We start from the raw sequence: 14,461 nt of genomic DNA, 5'->3' as shown, positions 1-14,461 counted from the left end.
TAAATGAACCAGTTCAAAAAACAATTCACTGATTCATTTGAACCTGATTCACTGTATGCAGAAGTCCTACATTCACTGTGTTGGTAAGGTTAATTCTTTTTAGTGAATTGTTTTGTATGGACAATCCATGTAAATGAACCAGTTCAAAAAACAATTCACTGATTCATTTGAACCTGATTCACTGTATGCAGAAGTCCTACATTCACTGTGTTGGTAAGGTTAATTCTTTTTAGTGAATTGTTTTGTATGGACAATTCATGTAAATGAACCAGTTAAAAAAAAACAAAACAATTCACTGATTCATTTGAATCTGATTCACTGTATGCAGAAGTCCTACATGCACTGTGTAAGTTTGATTCATTTCAATGAATCGTTTTGAATGGACAATTCATGTAAATTAACCAATTCACAAAACAATTTACTGATTAATTTAATTGAATCATTTTGTGCAAACAGTTAATTAATGAACAAAAAAAAAAAAAATTCACTGATTCATTTGAATCTGATTCACTGTATGCAGTAGTCCTACCTGCACTGTGTTGGTAAATTTGATTCAGTTCAGTGAAACTGTTTGTATGAATAATTCATATTAATGAACCAGTTCAAAAAACAATTCATGGATTCATTTGAATCTGATTCACTGTATGCAGAAGTCCTACAGCAATGTGTAAAAACAATTCACAGATTCATTTGAATCTGATGTACTGTATGCAAAAGTCCTACATGCACTGTGTAAGTCTGATTCATTTCAGTGAATCGTCTTTTATGGACAATCGATGTAAATAAACCAGTTCAAAAAGTAATTAACTGATTCATTTGAATCTGATTCACTGTATGTAAAAGTCCTACAGCAAAGTGTAAAAACAATTCACAATTCATTTGAATCTGATTCATTTGAATCCTGACTGTGTTGGTTTACTGTAGTTCAAAAAACAATTCACTGATTCATTTGAACCTGATTCACTGTATGCACTGTCCTACATTCACTGTGTTGGTAAGGTTAATTCTTTTTAGTGAATTGTTTTGTATGGACAATCCATGTAAATGAACCAGTTCAAAAAACAATTCACTGATTCATTTGAACCTGATTCACTGTATGCAGAAGTCCTACATTCACTGTGTTGGTAAGGTTAATTCTTTTTAGTGAATTGTTTTGTATGGACAATTCATGTAAATGAACCAGTTAAAAAAAAAAAACAATTCACTGATTCATTTGAATGTAAGTTTGATTCATTTCAATGAATCGTTTTGAATGGACAATTCATGTAAATTAACCAATTCACAAAACAATTTACTGATTAATTTCATTGAATCATTTTGTGCAAACAGTTAATTAATGAACAAAAAAAAAATTCACTGATTCATTTGAATCTGATTCACTGTATGCAGAAGTCCTACATGTACTGTGTTAGTAAGTTTGATTCATTCCAGTGAAACTGTGTAATTATATTAAAACCAGTTCAAAAAACAATTCACTGATTCATTTGAATCTGATTCACTGTATGCAGAAGTCCTACATTTGATTCATTCCAGTGATTCATTGAATCTGATGTACTGTATGCAAAAGTCCTACATGCACTTGTAAGTTTGATTCATTTCAGTGAATCGTTTTGGAATTCATATAAATGAACCAATTCAAAAAACAATTTACTGATTCATTTGAATTTGATTTACTGTATGCAGAATTCCTACCTGCACTATATTAGTAAGTTTAATTCATTTCAGTGAACCATTTTGAATGGGCAATTCATGTAAATTAACCAGTTCACAAAATAATTCACTGATTCATTTGAATCTGATTCACTGTATGCAGAAGTCCTACATGCACTGTGTTAGTAAGTTTGATTCATTTCAGTGAATTGGTTCGTATGGATAGTTCATATAAATGAACCAGTTCAAAAAACAATTCACTGATTCATTTGAATCTGATTCACTGTATGCAGAAACCCTATATGCACTGTGTTAGTAAGTTTGATTCATTTCCTTAAATCGGTTTGTATGGACGGTTCATATAAATGAACCAGTTCAAAAAAAAAAAAAAAAAAAAAAAAAAAATATATATATATATATATATATATATATATAAACTACATCTTTCACCTGCCATTAAAAAGTATTAGCTTTTAGAGTAGCTGTGTATTTTGCTTTAGCAAAAATAACATATTTCATGAGCAAAGCTAGCATATTTCAATTAGCATGCTTTCATGGTGCCCTTGAGATGAATTGAAATGTTAACAGATGGCTTTCTTCAATGCTAAATGCTAGTTTAGCATTACTAACTAAGGTAGACTGACTAGTTCAGCATCCCAAACAGTTTATGAGCTGTATTTTGAGTTGTCTATGTACTGTAGGCTGTAAACAGCAAGGCAGCTCACTAGGTTTTGGAACAGAGCTAATGTGTTAGCAAAACACAGATCCTCACACTTACCTGCACCCCGCCGTGACAAACTCACTGGCATCATGATATCGCACCTCAGCGGTGGCGGAAATGCAGTCCGTTGCATTTCCATTTGTATGTGTGTGTGTGGAGATGATTTCTAGCATATCTCACATTTGGATCCTGTTTTGAAACCGCATTACAGTTGGAAAACATTGCCTGATTTTAATCAAACAACATGTTTTTAATGACCAGCGTCCCAAAGCACCACAGCACCGTTTAAAATCCGCTGCCAAAATAGTCATTACGGCGTTAACGGTGAATCAATACAGCGCGGGCCCGATTCCAGGAGACTTGAATCGATTCCAAAGCGGACAGCCGTTCCTTGTGGACCTCAGAGAACTTTAGGCCTGTAATATAAGAAACTTTATTAACTGAGAGTGAAATGCAGGGTGAATTTCTCTCGGTACAGCTGACAATTTAATAAAAATAGAAATATAAAGTTACATTGGCAATTCATAAGGGTGTACAGCTAGGAAATATAAAGATACAGTGAATGCTGCAGTGAAAAGAGCTAATACCATGGTACTTTTTGCTACTTATTTTTAAATTTGTGGCCATATTCCTGGTAAACACTCTAATGCTTTGAGATGAAATTCATGTACCATGGTATTTACATGGTGTTCCAAGGCACGTCCAAGAATACCATGCTACGTGCTGTAAAAAGACATATAATACCGTGATATTTTTGTTTTTTGTTAGCTTTATCAGATAATTATGAATGTGTGTTTGTTTGTTTATCTGTTTTTTAAGTGTCAAAAAAGTGGGTATACTGTTCAAGAGTTTTTCATGAGAGTAATATTTATTTATTTATTTTTAATTATGTTCAAAATTGTGCTGTATTTAATATCATTTAATTTTTCAAAATATATTTATTAATAATAATAATAATAAGAGTTACTATTATTATTATTGACGAAAAATATACCACAGTTTTTGGTCATAAAATAAATGTTTCATTTAATAATAATATTACAAATAATAATTAAGTAATAATTTTATTAGTAGTAGTAGTATATTTATTATTATTATTATTATTAATGTCAAACTCTTGAATATAATAATAATAATAATAATAATAATAATAATAATGACACATTTAAAGAAATATGAAAAATAGTTTTATCTTTCAGTAATAATAATAATAACAATAACAGACTGTTGAAAGATATACCACAGTTCTTGGTCATAAAATAAATATCAATAATAATAATAATAATAAATATAAATATATATAAATAAGTAATTCATTTTATTAATAGTAGTACAATATTTATTTTTATAAATGACAAACTCTTAAAAAATCTGAAAAAATGATTGTTTGTCTTTCTTTCTATCTATATAATAATAATAATAATAATAATAATAAGTAATTAATTTTAATTAATTAAAAAGTATTTTTTATTAATTTTATTTGTAGTAGTAGTAGTAGTAGTGTTTATTATTATTATTATCATAATTTATTATTATTATTAATGATGATGATGACAAACTTAAAGTAAAGAAATATGAATAGTAATAAATAGTAATAAATAATAATAATAATCTTTCAATAATAATGATAATAATAATAATAATAATGAGAATAATAATAATAATAATTGTAATAATAGTAATAATAATAAATATATAAGTAATTCATTTTATCAGTAGTAGTATATTTTTATTAATGACAAATTCTTTTTTCTTTCTTTCTTTTCTTTCTTTCTATCTTTCTATCCATAATAAGTAATTAATTGTATTTTAGTAGTAGTAGTAGTATTTATTATTAATAATAATAATAATAATAATGAGAGTAATGACAAACTTAAAATAAAGAAATATAAAAATAGTTATAAAAATATTTTTTCTTCCTTTCAATAATAATAATAATAATAACAGACTCTTGAAAAATATACCACAGTTTTTGGTCATAAAATAACTATCAATCAATGTTTCAATAATAATAATAATAATAATAATTATTATTATTATTATTATTATTATAAATGTATAAAGGTAATTAATTGTATAAGTGGTTGTAGTATATTTATTATTCAATTATAACTTGAACAATATATTAAAATATTATTGTTTGTCTTTCTTTTTTCTTTCCATAATAATAATAATAATGATAATAATATTTATTTTAATAATTTAATTTAATTAATTTTATACATTTTAATATTAGTAGTAGTGTTTATTATTATTATTGTTATTATTATTATTATTATTATATAATTATTATTAATATAATATTGACAAACTTAAAAAATATATTAAAAATAGTTTTTTTCTTTCCTTCAATAATAATAATAATAATAATAACAACATTCTTGAAAAATATCTTTCTTTCTTTCTTTCTTTCTTTCTAACTGTAGTATTTTTTAAGCATTCTCACATTCTTGCATTTTCAGAGAGAATTGAGAAAGTGTCCAGGCTGTGAATGTTAGATAAGGTCAAATTAATCACAGCGGAGGTCATTTTGTTAGCAAAAACAGCCTGTTTAGTTCTAAGACTCAGATAGAGGCTGGAAAATGGTCATGTGAAACTTAATTATGACATTTTTGCTGCAATAAACCTTAACTAACCTCAAAAGTAGACTTAAAAGGTGTGGCCTTTTAAATGCATCCACATGTCCCCTTAAGGTCACAAGACACAAAAGGGGGGGGGTTGTTAAAACTAAAGACGTCCGTTGTGACCTCAAAACGAGACAGAACGATCTCGAGAGAGAGAGAGAGAGAGAGAGAGGGACAGAAGCTCGCAGTATGTTTGCACGACACAGAAAAGTGTAGGGCAATAATTAGTCCTGACAGTGATGGATGCGACAGCTCAAAGCTCATGGGGTTTGTGCAAAGCCAAACACACACATAAGCACAATGTTAAGTATATTTGGTTATTCAAGTCAGAATGACAGATTTGTAATCAAAATATATATAAGATTTGTATTTTGCTCTTCCGTCTTTTCGAGTGTCTTAAAATGCGCCAGTGATGTTGAATATCGATCATTTCGTTCCCAGAGCTGCCTTACTGACGGCATATATCAGACTTGAATTAAATCAGAGCATTTTTTCCTTTCAGTTTGCTTTGTTTTCTGAATAAATGCCACACACTGCTGCAGATTAAATTAACACAGTGAAATTTACATTTCTCCGGGGCGTCTAGCAGCCATAAGTGCACGTGCGAGAGAGTACAGGTCTGCGTTTTGGTGATAAGCTGTATTTTCTATGTGAAATAGCTGCTGGCTATCGAGTTCTGCTTTATAAGCGCCCTTTGAAATGCTACTCAGTTCTAAGGGGGAACTAAATTCTGACCATAATTCACCTCGTATTATGGAAATTCGCTCGCTGAGTCACATGAGCACGTAGCGTTTTAATATAAAAATTTGTTTTGCAGGTCCACAGCCAAAAGAAAAATACACAGCTGTCTCTCTAAATATTAGCTAAACTGGTTTTATCATGCAATATAGAACATTTTATACTATAAAAAACTCATTTTTTCGAAGTTCGAAGTTTTAAATAAAACCAAAATGTAATTATTTAATTAAATTATTTAAATCAACCCAAAATTAAATTAAAAAAAAAAAAACATTATTATTAGAGTACTTTTTTACAAGAAAATACTGTTTCTACTTTTAAAATTAAAATTAAAATTTTAAAATTATTTCCTTGTAATTATTTCTGAAACTTACTAGCAATTTTTAAATGTTGATTATTTCAAAATAAATGTAACATGACTCAGAAGTAACAAAATGCTAAACTGTTTTTGTTTGTTTTAGAGCAAACGAAGGCAGACATCAAATGCTTGCAACAGAAATGTCAGCACTAAAGAATCATTAATAAAATAAAAATCAACTATTAATTTGAGTTTGCGTCTTTTTGGGTAGAAAAAAATGCGAATAGCAGTGTTGGAGGTGATGCGTTAAATATAACGGGAGTTATGTATTCAGATTTCTTTTTTAAGTAGTAAAGTAATGCATTACTTTTAAATTTACAATAAAAAATTTGAGTTACTTTTTGCTAATGTTTCCAAATTATTCACTTCCTTCAGCCTGAGGCTTATTTATTTCACTTTTGGTGTGAAAGAGCTTTTGCAGTTGCCAAAAATATAACTTTTGGGTATTTTTGTTATTAAAAATAAATAAGCAAGCCAAGCTCAGGTCAAAAATGGAGCACAAAAGTAATGTAATGCATTACTTTCCATAAAAAGCAACTACGTAATGCAGTTAGTTAGTTGTTTTAAATGGCGTAACACAATATCATATTGCATTTTAAAATGAACTGTCCCCAGTATTACCTACCAGATACAAATTTAGATTTTAATAGTGTAACGCTAATTTTTCAATTATTTGTTCATGTTAACTAATGCAGTCACCAAATTTTAACAAATGATCAGCTACTGTTTTTTACGTAAAGTATTGCCGAATTAGCATGAACTAGCTGCAGCTTCAGAAGCTAAATTTCCCAATATCATATTTTCTTTTTATAGCAACCATAGTTTGGTTTAACCATGATTTTATAAATTAAACATAATTGTAAAATGCTACTTTATGTATAAGGTAACTGACCTAGCATGAATTAGCATAAACTAGATGTAGCTTCAAAAACTTATTGTCAAAATGTCATGTTTTGTTTGATAGAAACCATATTTACACTGGTTAAACCATGATTTTATTAATGAAACATACGTTACCAACTACTTCATGTAAAAGGTAGCGGAACTAGCATGAACTAGTTCTAGCTTCAGAAGCTACATTTGCAAATATCAAACTTTGTTTTTATATAACCCATAGTAACACTGATCTATGATTTTACAAGTTTTACAAACTTTACGATTTTACAAATTTTATTGTAAAGTGTTACCAACTACTTAATGTAAAAGGTGGCTAAACTAGCATGAACTAACTCTATCTGTAGAAGCTAAATTTCCAAATATCATACTTTGTTTTTATATAACCCATAGTAACACTGATCTATGATTTTACAAGTTTTACAAACTTTACAACTTTACGATTTTACAAACTTTATTGTAAAGTGTTGCCAACTACTTAATGTAAAAGGTAGCTAAACTAGCATGAACTAGTTCTAGCTTCAGAAGCTACATTTGCAAATATCATACTTTGTTTTTATATAACCCATAGTAACACTGATCTATGATTTTACAAGTTTTACAAACTTTACGACTTTACGATTTTACAAACTTTATTGTAAAGTGTTACCAACTACTTTATGTAAAAGGTAGCTAAACTAGCATGAACTAGCCCTAGCTTCAGAAGCAAAATTTCCAAATATCATACTTTGTTTTTATAGAACCCATAGTAACATTGATCTATAATTCTACAAGTTTTACAAACTTTACGAGTTTACAAACTTTATTGTAAAGTGTTACCAACTACTTTTTGTAAACGGTGGCTAAACTAGCATGAACTAGCTGTATCTTCAGAAGGGTATCTGAAATATCATGAACTAGCATTAAACTAGCTGAAACATAATTGTAGCTACTTTATGTAAAAGGTAGCAGATCTAGCATAAACTAGCATGAGCTAGATGTAAGCTAAATATCAAATTTTGTTTTATAGAAGTCATGGTTACACTGGTTAAACCATTATTTTATAAATGTAACGTAATTGTAACCTGTTACCAACTACTTTATGTTAAAGGTAGCTGAACTAGCATGAACTAGCATTAAACTAGCTGTATCTTCAGAAACTAAATTTCCAACTATCATATTTTGTTTTTATGAAACCCACAGTAACATTGATCTAACCATGGTTTTAGAAATGAAACATGAAACTGGAAAGTGTTACTAACTGTAATGTAAAAGGTGGCTGAACTATAGCATAAACTAGCTGTAGCTTCAGAAGTTAAATTTCAAGCTAAAATTTTAAAATCTCATCTTGTTTTATAGAAACCACATTTACATTGGTTTAACCACAGTTTTAGAAATGAAACAACTGTAAAGTGTTACCAACTATTTTATGTATAGCTAAACTAGCATAAACTCTCTGTAACTTCAGAAGCTAGAAACTCCTGGTGAAAAAAACAGCATATGCTGGTAGGTATGTTTTGATGCTGGAATGCTGGTTACGTAGGTTTTGATGCTGGTTTAAACTGGTCCTTTGCTGGTTTAAGCTGGTCCTTTGCTGGTTTAAGATGGTCCTTTGCTGGTTTATGCTGGTCCTTAGCTGGTTTATGCTGGTCCTTTGCTGGTTCATGCTGGTCCTTTGCTGGTTTATGCTGGTCCTTTGCTGGTTCATGCTGGTCCTTGACCAGCAACATGACCAGCAAAAACCAGCAAAGGACCAGCTTAAACCAGTATCAAAACATACCTAACCAGCATATGCTGTTTTTTTCACCAGGGACCATAGTTGCATTTGATCTAACCATGATTTTACCTTAAATTACTATGTTTTTTTTTTTTAAATACACCTGAAATACTATGGTAAACTTTCTAACCTAGAGTGTTTATTGTATTAACAAAGACATTTCCACTTTATATCTTGGGTATTTTATTAAGCCAGATGTTAACATGTTTGCAGTATCAATAATAGCATTCATTAGATTAGCATTCATCTTAAACTGTGCTTTGTACTAAGTAAGCTGCTTAAAGACGAACTTCTATTGATTTTAAGTTTGTGAGGAATGGATACACACTAATAAAAGACGTTAACATCTGTAAGCGTTCATTTGTCCGTTAAGTAGCACTTGTGACAGTATCCGTACCTGTAAGATTAAAGCATTGTGTCTGGGTTTGCCTCAGGCAGGGCTTTGCTTTGGCGTGTTTGTTTGCGCTGATCTGAAATGGGATTAGTTTCATTTAATCCCTCATTGAAACCTCCAGCACCCAAACCCTCAAATTAAGCAACACCGAAACCGGAAAAGCTGGTCACGGATCAGGCCACATCGTCAAACACTTAGTCACACGCTGGTGATTTCAACCTAGCATGTGTTTCGGTAGCGGGAGGAGATATCAATGCCAACGAATTAATTTATTTTTCCACGTCCTTTTTTATGAGGTAATTTGGTTTCTATTATGTATATAGAATGAATAATTTGATAGCCGGACGACATACGACGAGCCTGACTTCAATATTCGGGGAAGATTTACATTCAGAGATGTGTTAGCCGTCAGATAATTTCCATTTGACTCCATTAACTCACGGACTGGCGCGCAAACCCCTGCTGTCATAACGGCTGTTGTACATCAAAACATATCGCGGCGCTGAACAGGACTCCTACGTACCGTTAATGAAACTCATTTAAATGAGTCATTTATCAGGGCAGAAACACAGCTGTTCGCCTCTCCGAGCTCCGAAATCTTCATCGCGGATCTAAATTAAAAAGCTCATAGTATATCTTGAAGGGGCAGTTGGGGGTTGTTGAGAGCGGTCTTTAAAACTGGTCTTTTTAATAGTAGCATTTAAAGCTAACGGACGTTTTTAGTCTTGGAATTTCAAGATGTTGTATACAAACTAATTAATTGTTCTATTTTAAAACTGAAAGCTGTGGTCTTAAAAGCTGATTGGTCAGAACAGCGTTCCAGCTTGTGTAAAAATACACAATATAGTAACAGCTATGACGTGAAATACCTGTTCATTAGCCAAATGCTAAACTTAGCACTAGGTAAAATGGCACATAATGAATTTTCTTAATAAAATATTGTTTTAATTTAAATTTGTATTATGTACAAATAAAGTATGCTATTTTCAAACATTATAAATAATGAAATGATAGTAATATACCACATACATAAAGCTTTTACATATGAAGAGTTTAGTTGCAATAACATAAATTGTGTTAGCTGTATTTGTTGTTGTTGTTATTTGTGCTTATTCAAAATAAGCCAACTGCAGTTTGATTGACATTAATTGGAATACACAATGAAAAAACATGATTTTTGAAAATTGTAAAAAACAAACAAAAAAAAGGTGTGTACACTACATATACACTACCGTTCAAAAGTTTGGGGTCAGTACATTTTTATTGTTTCTTTTTTTTTTTTTTTTTTTTAAATTAATATTTTTATTCACCAAGGATGTATTAAGTTAATAATTAAAAGTTTATTAAAAGTTAATAATAAATAATTTACATTGTTATAGAATATTTATATTTTGAATAAACACTGTACTTTTTAAACTTGTTATTCATGAAAGAATCCTGAAAAAAAAAAATCACAGGTTCCAAAAAATATTTGGCAGCACAACTGTTGATATTATCCAACATTGATCATTCTAATAATAAATCTGCATATTAGAATGATTTCTGAAGGATCATGTGACACTTAAGACTGGAGTAACAGCTGATAAAAATTCAGCTTTTCATCACAGGAATAAATTATATTTTAAAGTATGTTAAAATAAAAAACATTATTTTATATTGTAAAAACATTTTGCAATATTACAGTTTTTTTTCTATATTTTTAATCAAATAAATGCAGCCTTAATGAGCGTAAGAGACTTCTTTAAAGACTATTACAAGTCTTACTGACCCCAAACTTTTGAACGGTAGTGTGTGTATATATATATATATATATATATATATATATACATACATACTTATTTATACATTTGTATTATTTTATTTATTTTTATTAATATTATTATATTTATAAATTCATTATATAATTATTTTTAAATAATGTAATTCTTAATAATTATTAAAATAATTATATTATACAATATATACTGAAATTATATAGTGTATATATATAGTATAATATAATTATATATATATATATAGTAAAACAATTAAAATATAATAGTAATATACTACATATATAAATCTTAAATCATTTACCTTATATTATGAATACTTATATAGTAATTTATTTTATTATTTTATTACTTTTAATAAGACCTATTATTAACTACTATTAATAATTTTTAAAATAATTATGTCATAATATTTTAATATCATGATTCTTACTATTACTTGGCATACTGAAATTGTAATTGTATATTGTATTAATTTATAATATTTTTTAATAATTATATATATATATATATAGTCAGATATAAAATTTATATATTAGTACATTTTTATATATATATATATATATATATATATATACACACACACACACACACAAATAATTTTATTTTTTTAATAATATCCATATTTATAATAATTACTGTATATTTGAGTAGTAATACATTAGTTAAGAATTAGTTAATAGTTAATAATTATGCGTGTATATAAATTATGTATTTTATAAAATGTATAACAGAATTTATAATTATTATTTATATGAATTTATATAATATCAATATAATTAATGTATCATTATTATTTGTTATATATATATATATATATATATGTGTGTGTGTGTGTGGGTAAATATATACTCTACACACTCACAAATACATAAACTATTATAAATAAATACATAAATTATTAACTATTCATTGATTCTTAACATATAACTTCTAATACACTAATTATTTTATGTATTATAAAAAATAAAATTCTTTGTAAATATATAAATATTATGCTATATATGGTAATTTAGATCATTTATATCATATGAAAACACTTTTTGTAATAGTAAAAGATAACAGTTTTTTATATATATATATATTAATATTATTATATATTTATTACTATATATTATATAAATGTTATATAATATATTAAAATGATAAATCATGTATTGTGTTACAGTGTTGCTTTAGTGAGGTATAGCAGAATATATAAGCACAAATTCATGTCTTATTTATCTAATTAATACTTAAATTCCAGTCACACATGCCTTTCTCTTTGTTCATGTTTTGCAGCTTCTGTGTTTCACGGCCGGCATGAGCTCAGGGTGTGTTTCTTGTCTGTGAGGATCTCTGGACGGATGGACCTGCGGGTTTGATCTGCCTGGATCAGCCACATACTGTTTGACATCATGTGACACCTGCTGAACACTGACACACTGAAACAGACAGGTGTGTGTGTGTGTTAGTGTGTGCGTTACTGAAAGCATGACCTATAAACCTCACTATCCCTGCTTTTGTGTGTGTTTTTATGCAGTTCTGTTTATGTGTGTGTTTTTAACCTTGAAGGTCAGGCTCAGGTGCAAGTGTGTTAATGATGTGTGTGTTTGTGTGTTCATGCCCTGCAGATCAACTCTCGCTTGTTTTTGATCTTTTGATCTCTGCTTTGGCTTTCGGGTCAAATAAGTAACGAAATGTGTGCTAATAGATGTAAAGCCCTGCACGTTTGCAGACACAATAAATGAGATAACATCAGACATCAGAAAAGACAAAACAAAAACGCAGGCTTTCAGCTCAGATTCCTCTTCAAAGTGTGTTTTTAAACATTCAACATAAACACTCTTTGTTCTTGGTGTCTTTTTCATTTCAGCAGCTGAATAATGCAAACTAACCAATCTAAATGTTTTCTGATGCTTACCATATTATTAGCATATTATTCATGTACAATGCTATTTATATGAATAGAGAAATCTATCTATCTATCTATCTATCTATCTATCTATCTATCTAGGTGGTATCAGATGGTAATATTATGGCAGTTAGATGTAGATCATGGTACATATCCAAAAACAACTTAGTATAGTACAATAAAATGTGACATTAGATGTAAAATTAATGAACAATTATATTACGTGACCGATAACATGGTAAATTGTTAGTACTATGGTGTGAATCCAACAAAAACGAAATAAAATGATATTGTCATGGTACATGTCAGTGCTAGTATCACTGTACTTTGTCATTGTTTTTTGGTGAAAAATTGTCCAAAAAGATTTTTTTTCTAAAGGCCTTATAGGCATATTAATTAAATGTACAATTATTATATAATTAAACAATTGTATTGTATTGTATTTTTAAGATGTATAGATTTTTAAATAATGTAAAATATGTAAACAATTATATACAATAAAATAAAAAATATATAATGTTTACATTTTTAAGGTTAATTAATTTATACAAATATTTATATATGATTATATTTATTATTCCTAATAATATTATTATTGTTGTTATTACTGTTAATTAAATAAAAATTAAATAAAATAAATAAAAATTTTACGTTGTTTAAAAAAATAATACTTTTTTATTTTAAAAATAAGTTATGACGATATATATTATTTTTAAGATAGATGTAAATAATTATATCCAATAAAAAATGTTGTTTTAATTTTTAAAAATGCAAATTAATTAATAAAAATATCGATATATTATTATTGTTATATGCGCAGTAACAAATACAAATGTATGTTTTATGCGTCTAATTTATTTTATTATTTATTTTATTTATTATTTAAAAAAAAAAAAAAATATATATATATATATATATATAATCATGTAAGTAATTACAAAAATTAAAACATAAATAGTAATATATTTAAAATAATATATTTATATAGATTATATAGATATTCATATATAAATAGTAAATATTTATATATTTATAAAATATAGAGATTTTTAAATAATGCATTAAAATAAATTATGTATATAATTAAACACAATAAAATGAACAAAAAATGATGTAAAAGGTAAATTTATACAAATATTTTAAATAAATGACACGTACATATTCAGACTTGGTGTAATGGCAAATTATTTCACAAATGTTGTTGTAATGAAAATGTAGCAAACCTTTATAAATATAAATTAATAAAAATAACAAATAATAAATGAAAATACTATGATTATACTATTATACTATATGTAAAGTCTATAGTAAGACCCTTTAAGATGCTTTTTTTATTGAAATAGGAAGAAATTTATAAGCTTTAACAAATCTAAATTTTTAATTTAAACCGTTAGAGTTGATATCAGAATAATTTTTAATACTTAGTATTTTAAAAATCATAGCAGATAATTTCAGATTTACTCAAACTATTAACCATATGTTACTATAGTACTATGATGTTTACTTATACAAGTACTATGGTAATTCTGGAACTACTTTGGCGTGTAAAATGTAAATACCAGAGTACATTAATTCCGGTATGTTAGTTTTGATCAAAGTACCGTGATATTACCATCAAATATTGTCATAGTACTACAGTACCGCCAGAGGCTGTCGATTG

The sequence above is a fragment of the Labeo rohita genome, chromosome 22 (assembly GCF_022985175.1).
Source record: "Labeo rohita strain BAU-BD-2019 chromosome 22, IGBB_LRoh.1.0, whole genome shotgun sequence".
In the NCBI taxonomy this organism is placed as follows: domain Eukaryota; kingdom Metazoa; phylum Chordata; class Actinopteri; order Cypriniformes; family Cyprinidae; genus Labeo; species Labeo rohita.
Note: the sequence above shows the minus strand (reverse complement) of the source record.